This window comes from Taudactylus pleione, unplaced genomic scaffold, assembly GCF_031769625.1.
Source record: "Taudactylus pleione unplaced genomic scaffold, aTauple2 ptg000842l, whole genome shotgun sequence".
Classification (NCBI taxonomy): Eukaryota; Metazoa; Chordata; class Amphibia; order Anura; family Myobatrachidae; genus Taudactylus; species Taudactylus pleione.
Genome location: NW_028285244.1, coordinates 2,416,584 through 2,427,500, shown reverse-complemented (window position 1 = coordinate 2,427,500; position 10,917 = coordinate 2,416,584).

The window sequence follows — 10,917 nt, the reverse complement described above, 5'->3', positions numbered from 1 at the left end:
TCAAAGTGGTACATGCAATAATCACATTTTAAATGGCTCTCACACCGCATGTGGTTCCTATGTATGATTACCCAGGAAAACACTACTTTTAATATCATACTTGTCTAAACTTCCAGAATGCCAAAGAGCCTCCTGAATTTTAGGAAGTTTCCCCGTATTTCCCCCCGTGACCCCCTCTGTAATCTCCCAGAGGGAGAGGATCAAAAAGTGGGCAAGTAGGTTTAATATTCACTCTGAACCAGTTGTCAATATACACATCGAGGGCAAGATTTATCAAACCTAAAGAGGTAAAGTAGAGGCGTTGCCCATATCAACCAATCAGATTCTAGCGATCAGTTGCTAGAATGTACTTGATAAATGATATCTACAATCTGATTGGTTGCTGTGGGCAACACCTTTACTTCCTCTTTTTAGAAGGTTGATTAAAGCCCTCAAAGCATGCCTTTAACTGTAAGCTTCTTCAATTGTCAAAATCATAGTTGTCCCATTGATTATAATTTGTGACTATTGGGGTCCCTGTTCTGCCCTTGATATTGCCCTCATTATAAATGATTCCTGCTTTTCACTGATGTAGCACAAAACTGCACATGTGGAGGAACTCCGGGCAATATGGCTTACCCTACTGCAAGTGGCACAATAAAGCAAAAACCAAGATCTCTCTGTTTGAAACGGTGTATCCTGCACAATTCCTACCTGGTAGTAACCTTGAGTCAGTCACCTGACTATAGCTCATTTTCTCTCACCGTAGGGTACTGTGAGTCAGTCTCAGACCAGTGTCCTTACATATGTACATTTGATAACAGATGAAATGCAGATGCAGAAGGTAAAATGAGGCACAAGTACCACTAGTGAAAATGGTGAGTGTCAGGTCATCTTTGCCAGATGCATAAATTATTAAAAAAATGGATCTCGCGTATACATCTCTCATGACATGGCAGCATATTTCCCTTACCTTGGGGGAATGAATCACTCATAGCTTGTGGCCCACTGTAACCACTGAATGGGTAATCACAGCCTCTGCCTAACTCTGGTACTCTTACCATACATTGGCATTCCTGTCTGTCTTATCTCTCTGTACAGCAAAGATTTACCAAACCTTCTAAAGAGGACAAATGGAGGTGTGGCTTATACTGTGGCAATCAATCAGATTCTAGCTATTATTTTATTGACTGTACTAGATAAATGATAGCTAAAATCTGATTGGTAGCTACAGTATGAGTATCATCTCCATTTATCCTCTTTAGAAGGTTTGATAAATCTTGTTTCTCTTTAGAATGTTGGGGGAGATTTATCAAAGCTTGGAGAGAGATCAATTGGAAAGAGAGAAAGTGCTAACCAATCAGCTCCTGACACTTTACAGGCTGTTTGAAGAATGCCAGTTAGGAGCTGATTGGATTGTACTTTATCTCTCTCCAAAGCTTAGTACATCCTCCTCCGATCACTGAAACTCCTGTTGTTCCTATCTGTCTTTTTTTCAGCACTGCTATTTTTCAGCTATCTCAGAATTTTTAGTTTCTCATCCCACGCAGGCTCTTCATTCACTTCTCCCTCACACTCTCCCATATCAGGCCCATTACACTGCTATGGGATGCATTACTCTTATTTTACCCTGGCCAGCGAGCATAACAATGTGCCCAACAGTTTGGTAGGCTCCTTCCTCTTCATGTGCAAGAACAATGGTAATGGCACTCATGTGTACTGACAATTAGTGGACCCGGGTGTCATATCACCTTACAAGTAATATTGATGTGCAGGGAAGATTGTTAGAGTCTCATTTCACAATAAAGGGACTAGATAAAGAAAATGTTTATTTTTTTAGAAGTCTGAAAATAAGTTGTGGGAAAAATAGTAAATTAATCTGTTAAAATACACTGTCATAGCCAGCTCAACAAAGCCACTTTAGTGACTGTTGGGTATATTTGCTAAGGTGCTGGTTTATAGAAACGGAGATGTTGCCCATAGCAACCAATCAGATTCTAGCTATTATCTTCTAAAAGGTGCTAGATAAATGATACGTAGAATCTGATTGGTTGCTATGGGCCATACCTCCACTTCTATAAATCCGCATTTTAGTAAAAATACCTCTGTGTCTTTTATTAATGTGAGAATGTCACACTTAGCAATGGTGATAACAAAATTAATCAATCGGTACATTTTCTCTCCCAACCCTGGACCTTTCCAAACTTCCACCTTAATATCTTGTGCAAGTTGTACATGAGAGCACAGCAAGAGGATAATATATATAAAAATTCAAACCTTTTTATGAGAACTAGCTGATTACTTATTTGGGGTACTGTAGCACTCTTCAAATTTAAATACTTTGTCGTAGTGTGTACGTCTCCACGGAGCCTACCTCTGCAATGGATCTACCCCCAGGCTCTAGCTCAGTCTTACTCACCTGAGGCTAACTGATGAACATCTTCTTTGTTTATTGTAATCATTTTTATAGTTCACACTCACCAGCTTTGTGGAGCTCCCTGGGACTGCAGGGAGATGATAGGTGAGGCAGCAACAGCCCAGACACTGCTTGCAAAGCTGGGGGCGGGGGCCACACCGTGGACCATAAGCTGCACAGAAAGAGAGCTAATAGAGGCATGCGCCTGAGTATGGGGAGCGTGCCTTGAGCACTGATGGACACCTTGGATGTGTCATGTGACCAGGAAGTGCACTGCAGTGTTTAGAGACCGGTGTTCAGTCAGCAGCAGCAAGAGAAGACAGTGATGCAGGTAGGAGAGTGTCACGTGACCAGGAATAGTACTGCAGTGTTTAGAGATTGGAGCTCAGCAGCAAGAGAAGACAGTGATGCAGGTAGGAGAATGAATGGACACTGAAGCTTAGTTTAGTGAGGGCAGAGTTACAGCGAGTAGGGGGTGAGACAAGCTCCCAGCACTCAGACCCATCTCCATGTGTGCCTCTCCAGCCATTGACCTCACTGCACGTCACTGCTAATCAGCAAACAGAAGTCCCTGTGCATGCAGGTTACATAACAGCAAAATACATGTAGATCACATGCATAAAGTGAAGCATCATCTCTCCTGACACTAGGTACTGGTTCACCTCCTTTCATCCTTAGCTACACTTGACCCACTGCAGGGACAATAATGGGTGCAGACATGGACCTATTATGGGTCTCTCTCAGAGGGAACAACCTTACTCACATCACTACTCATTGATAAGGCAAAGTATCAGCCTTCTGCCCTGACGGTAGTACTCTCGTGTCCAGTTGTAGCACATAATATAAAAGTGACAGCTATGGACTACTTTCTCGTATGACCTTGGACCATCAGATTTATGTAATTTAGAGCTAATGGAGGCCAGTGTGTTAGATCCAGGTTACACCGGACCATCTTCTGCTGATCTCAGGGAGATCTATCAAATAAATCGGTATCAACACATTAAAGGTAAGAATCATAATAAAAACATATATGGGAGGGAAAAAAAAGAATACTATAAAAATACAGTAGCTTATATCTAAATCCTTATTAACACTTAATATAATATTTTTGGTATTGTTGTACTTGAGGGAGCCAGCTAGTCACATTTTAGACAAATCTGTTTACACTAACTGTAAAGCTACAAAAGACAGGAAATTGAAAATCGAACACATTTCCCCCTCATTTTCCTTCTATAAGAGATTCAAAAACTGTTATTCTCAGCCGATATATTATTTAAAAAAAAAAAACTTTGACACATGAAAAAAAAAGTGATATGCAATGAAAGACACTCAACCAAAAAAAGCTAGACTGTTCTTGATGATGGCGGAGAGTGAGATCCTACAATCATAAGGGTCGTATCTCTGTATTTTAATGAAAGCATCTACGTGGCTAGATTATGCCATTTATTCTTGAGGATGCAATAAAGATCTCCTCATGTCACTGAAAACAATATTGGAAGGTAATCTCATACTGCGCATTTGTAGTACGGGTCTGCGATGGACTGAGTTTGGCAGCAACCTGTCAGTGATTGCCAGTCTGCTGCCGTTTCTGGGCGGGGAGGGAGTAGCGACGGCCTCCGTTGCCCAAAACGGAGGTGTGTTGCCACCATTGGGGGGAAATGGAGAGGCCAGGAACTCGTTCGGCTGCCGGAGATTTCCTGGCCTCTTGAGCATCTGTGATGGCCGACTTGAGTGACCCCATGGTCACTCAGCCAGCCGATGGTCACGCAGATGTGCACCCAAGGACGCAGCTCGGATCAGTAACGCATGTAGGAGGCGTGGCGTCTCCTGCTTCATTACCATATTACAGCTTTCGGAGCTGCTATCATGTTAAAAGCTGCGATGGCAACTCCGTTTAAAGTTGAATTACCCACCAACTGCATTAATATAATTAAATTCACATAGCTATAATTGGAAGCGAAAGAAAAAAAAACATAATCTTGATAGATAACAGAAAAATTAAGAGTTATTTATATATATATATATATATATATATTTATATATAGCCATCACTCCGGCACTCACAGGTTCCACAGGTGACTGAGCCGGGTGCCTTCCACAGTCAGCCTCAAGAAGCAGGGCAAACTGGATACATAGAACGCAAGGCGGCACTCCGTAATAAATGTATTCACAACCAGAAGATCGTTTTGCAACGTTTCAGCGCTTTATTCCGCGCTTTCGTCAAGCATACAACTTGTATGCTTGACGAAAGCGCGGAATAAAGCGCTGAAACGTTGCAAAACGATCTTCTGGTTGTGAATACATTTATTACGGAGTGCCGCCTTGCGTTCTATATATATTTATATATATATATATATCACACTCACCCACACTTTCAGAGAAAATTCCAGGACTTGCAAAGGGGCCTTTGCATTTGTCTGTATTATGTAACCTTTATATTGGATTAAATCTGTTTTTTTGTGGTGGAGTGCAAGTCCTGGAATCTTCTCTGGAAGGAGGGGGTGAGTGTGCATTATTACAATACATATGGACCCTGCACCAGTCGAATGTGAATTAGTCTTGTTGTGTGCCTGCTCGGGCTGAACACACACACACAGGCCGGGACCCTAACCCCCCTAAAACCTGGCCATAACCGGACAGACAAATGTTGCTACGTGGCATTATAGCTTACTTTTTTGATACTAAATATCTAGTAAGATTTGGCAGCTTTACCTTGAGAGCTGTGGAAGATATTCGCCAACAAACAAATATATATAAGCGAGAAAATGTGTCTTTCTGTATGTCCTTTATGCAAGGCCATTGTTTTGTACCTAGTCTTCCAAAAACCTGTGTGAAAGCTACAAAAGTATCCTCTTAACCTCACAGTATGAGCAAGTGTCAAACCTTATGATTCATGCAAATGCATATTAAATTCAGAGTAACACATACTTAAAATGTAGCTGCTGCAGGTTTCTGGTGGGGGCGAGCACCTCGCATCATTAGGCCCCATAAACTCATGCCTTACTGCCGCGATTTCCTGGGATATGGGGGTAGGGCTTGTCATATTTGCTCTATTCCCACTGCGGCCAGTGTAGGGGGGCATTGGTCCATCGGGGGGTTCTAAGTACCTAGAAACCCCCCTGACAGACTGATACCCCCTGCGTTCGTTATTGAGTGTAGGAACTTGCAGAGAATTGGGATCCCTTGGCAGTGGTCGGTAAGTTTAAATGTTTTAACCTCCTGCTTGCCTGGTGGGACATGTAGTATTTATTCCTTCAACTAATACTACCTCTGGAATACTCTTTGATTTGTCACCAAGAATGTCATGCAGAAGCAGCAGGCATAGCGGTGTACTGTACAGTTAGAATTGTTGAAATAAATCACATGAAAGTAAATGAGATTAGACTTTCCTACCTTCTTCCAAATTCACACTCCACCAAAAGTGCAGTGGTTCTCAAACTCGGTCTTCAGGACCCCACAGAGGTCACGTTTTCCAGGTCACCCAGCAGGTGTACAAGTGTACTCATTACTCACTGACACATTTTAAAAGATCCACAGATAAAGCTAATTATTTCACTTTTGATTCTGTGATGAGACCTGGCAAACATGCACCGTTTGGGGTCCTGAGGACCGAGTTTGAGAACCTGTGCAAAAGTGCAAATATGTTTGATAAAGAATAAAATTTATTTATTTCATCAATCCGTAAAGATAAAAATATGGACAGTAATATAAAATCACATCAAAATACTAGGATAATCAGCCGAGAAGCCAATAATATTCTTAAAACAAATATGCATACGATTAGCTAAGAAGCCATGTAAATGAATCCTGGTAGGCTGTGATAGCACAACATTCATATGAAAAAGTAAATGAATACAAGGTGTCCGTTATAATGGACCCGTACTAGAGTTGTGTGGAAAATAGGCATTGTGTTGCAAACAGGGGGTTCCGGAATTACCCATTTGTGGCTAACAGTTTGTGGTGACTCTGGACCGGGTTTCTTCCAACAACATGCAGCACCCCTGACCCATTTTGATCTCAGTGCTCTTTATCAAGTGGCAGACAGGATGGCAGTTTAATTAACTATACGATTATATAGAATGTTTTAATTAATCAAGAACTAGATCAGAGGCCTGAGGCCATCACAGATAAATGGAGGTGGAGTATTTAGTGGAAGCCAGGCAAAGCATTGATTAATTGATTGATTACTAACAGCTATAAACAAAAACAAATTGGAGACATGAAAAAAACAATTAAAAACAAGCTTCCAAAATGTAAATGAGAATTTTACATTTGAAACTGAATCCAAAGAGCAAATCACAGGCCTTAGAACAGTATACAATATTCAAGGCAGAGTAACAGCCTAGCCATAACTTTTTATTTTATATAATGATATGATTTGATGATACTACTCTGTATCTGTAGAGAAGTTGGTGATGGATGGCCTATATGCCTGGATGAGAAGCTGGTGATGGATAGCTTTGCAAGATACAAAAGAATATGAAGACCCCAGTAAAGTACAGTAATTTATGCTGCCTGTCAAACACACACAATCTTGGCAAAGCCCATAATGAAAGTGGTGTACTATGGAATTGTCCTTGGGCCCTCCCATCCACCCTTACGTTGTATCCTAAAAAGGACATGCACAGTTTCACAAGCCAAGTACTTCAGCAACAAGGACCACCACTTTTATGGCTGAAGTGCTTGGTTCATTTGTGCGCCAACAAGCCAAGCTACCAATGGGTTTAAGGCAGCTAACAGTGTTGTTACTTATCATCACAGTTGGAAGATGTCATCATCCTCATCATCACTTTCATCAGTGTTTATATAACATCACCACACAATATTAAATCATCCCCACTGGAATCCACCGTTATATAATTTTATGTACTTCGTTGTAATTGGTGGCAAAGGTCTTCCTCATAGAATTAGTAGTTTATTTTTATAAGCATCAGTTTTTTCCCATTTTTTGGAAGTAGCCTCCTAGGCCAATCACTCACAAGGTTCCCGGCTCTGCTAAACACTCTTTCCGAGTACACTCTAGAGGATGGGCAGCTTAAGCAAAGCTAGTTTGTACAAGGGGCTCCAAATTGCCTATTTTTCCTCTCATGACATGCTAATTTCTACATTATTATTAAAATAATCATCCACCATTCTATTGATGCTTACTGTAGAGGTGTCAATAATTGTGGCCAATTTATTTAAGCCTGACCAAATGTCATAATGTTTAACTTTGGTGCGATTGATTCATAATCATCATTACCATCAGTTAGTCTCATGTATAAGGCCAGGAGAATATGCCGGAAAAACGGAAGCAGGAGACACCATCGTCATGTCATGTGCCACTTGATCTGAAAACTTGCTCGCCAAGTGCTCTTTGTATCTCTTTAGATCTTTGTCAGTTGGAAAGAAAAAAAATTACATATGACTTAAACCTAGGATCAAGCACGTTTGCCACAATGTACTGATCCAATTGCAAGATGTAGCAAATCCCTTGGTCCTGGCAAAGTGAAAAAAACAACAACTTGATCTACAAGTCCAATGTACTTGGAATCGCTTATTTTCATCTCCTCCTTCATCTTCCCTAACTTCTTTTCCAGTAGTTTTAATTAAGAGTACGACCTGACTGAGGCTGAAGTGTCTGAACTGAAATCATTGGTTACAATTTTAAATGGTTTCAGTAGCTAGCATAAAACTGGGAGTATTCTCCACTGTGCTCGACTAAAGTAACATGTCCTCTTTCTTCCTATATAAAGGTTTGTTATGTATGCTTGGATAGCTTGTAGCTGTTCCTCCTGTCGCTAAAGTGTATAAAGGGTAGAATTTCACCTGGTTACTACCCCTTGCTTCAGTTGGTGGCATTGCAAATTATACTTTTGTAGTTGCAGCTGATGCAATCTTCTACATGTGGTTGCTGAATGCCGGAAATGCCCAAACATTTTTAGGGCCACAGTTATCATGTCCAGCACTTACCTGTAAGTTTTTAAGAAAATCTTATCCACCAAGTTTATTGTGTATGCAAAACATGTTGAAATCACCCAGTTGCAATGCTTGTGCAATGTTACTTGCGTTATCAGAAATGACCAATCTTGAGGAGAGTCCCTGAGTTTTTCCAACAGAATGAAACTGGTATGCCTCTTAATGAAGCCAGTGATACAGAGACTAGCCTGCCTGTAAATTTGCTGTCATTATGTGTTAGATACTGCTGATGTTGAAGGCGATACACCCACCCAGTGGGCTGCAACAGATACGTATTCTTTAGTTTAACTAGTACCGCTTGTCCATATATCTGTAGTCACATGGATAGTTAATACAATTGCACTTTCTAGGCCAAGAAAACTTTTTTTTAACGTCCCGATACAGGTGAGGAACTACTGTTCTGGTAAAATGGAATTGAGCTGGAATTTGGTAGTGGGAACACATGATTTCAATGAATTGTCTAAAACCTGATGCATTGAGGGAAGATATTGGACACAGATCTAATGCTAACATAGCCATTATGGCTTCAATGATCCACTGTGCAACAGGATTGCAGCTGTCATACTTAGTTACTCTTGCAAATGCTTGTTTAACAGTTGGAAAAAAGTTCCCACAAGAGATAGCTTTTTTGTTCTTATGCTCAGGCATGACAATATACTTCTTATCACTGGCAAAAACTGCTGCCACTAGTGACTGACTTATTTTGAGACAAACAACATCCACCTCCTCAATTTGTTCTTATCCAACACATTCATCATCAACATCCTCAGAAGCATCAAATACACAAATATCCCCCTGATCCTGTTGCACTTCCACAGTAGTGTAATCAATTTCTCTGTTACCATCATTACTTTTACTGCTACTCATCCTCACATTTGCAGAGGGTGCAGAAATGGTGGAAGGAGGCTTCTCTATGAGTACAGTGTCAGAAATGTGAGACTCACACATAACACACATGGACACCCTTAGACTCTCCTCAGGGATATGTAAAGTTTGTGAACATACTGTTCTTCAGTAAGAAACAGCAGTAGCAGGACCACCACTTGCAAAGAAAGAATATGGTCTGAGCTTTTCCTTGCCACTGCGTGTGATGTATGACACATTGGAAATGTTTAATTTTTCAGCTGCACATTTTCCCTTCATATTTAAAGTATAGGTGATGTTTATTTTACAATTGTGAAATACTGTTTAGATGTCAGGTGTCCTTTACAGCTTCTGTCCCCTTGACCTCATTTAGTAGATATTGAAGAAGTACTACAACTGGCAGCACTAGTACTGGGTTGCTGCTTCTGCTCTTCTATTGACTCATCCATGATTATATTTTTTACAGCAGGACAGGAGTAAAGCTACTGTAGTCGTACTTAACTGCCACCACACCAAGTGAATGTACAATGATATAGGGAAAGGAGGGACTGTTACTTTTACCGTGCAGTTTTTTAAAAGACTGGCAATTATTATTGGCACCAGCAAAAAAAATGTTTTTGGTGTGCAGCTTATGGAGACAGAACAGCACTCACTAAGTACAGTAATATATGCTGCATCTCAAAAACACACTACACAAATGTTTTAATTCTATTATAAAAGAATGGCATTTTTGTTTACACACCAGAATAAAAAATATTACTTCTTTGCAATAATTGTTTTGGGGTAAAGATGATGGGGATACCACCACACACAGTAGGAACAGTAATATACTCTGTGTCTCAAAAACACATTAAACTAAAATTATTAATTTGTTATTAAAAGAGTGGCAATTTTTTTACACACCAGGATAAGAAAGTGATTTATTTGCAATAAATATTTTTAAAGTAGAGTATTTATTTAATTTTAATGCCATTATTATAGAAATGGTAGCTGGTTGTAGGTATAGAGGACTATTTATTAAACATGGGTGCTACTGATTTTACATCAGGGTTGGATTGGATGAGGGAGACCTACAGATGGGTTTATTTACTACGAGGTGGCTTGTAAAAGCTAGCCACTTAATGAATTAACCTTCTAGAGTGTTCACTCTTTGCTAGCTCATTCATATTTCATGCACCTGCATACAGAGCCCCAATATCCCAGGATTCTGACAAGCAGCAGCAAATCTTCAAGAACAGATAGGAGAGAGAGGGACAGTCATCCAAATCTTCTTACTGTGGGCAGCCCCTATATTGGGTTACTCACAGCTCCTTTCAATCAGGAAGCAAAAAATATGGTAGTTGCTCAATCAGCTTAATGATATACTACAGGTGCTTGTAAAGGGCAGGGGTTTACACTGAACACAGAAAAAAGAAAATTGCCCCCCAGCACACTGCAGATAAATCAAAAATACTTGAATCCTACATTATAATAGAAATTCAGAGGTATTGGTTTACATACATTTGCAAATATATGAATAAGCGCTGGGCCAACGTCAAGGCTCCTCTATACCAGCGTCCCTAACATTAAGAGGTTCACGTCCAAGAAGCAAGGCACCCAAAAACATTCCAGCCAAGGACCATCCCCAGGGCATCACACGAAAAGGGGAAAAAAGGTGATAGTGAAGTGTAAAAGGATAGATGTGTAAATATAAATCAATA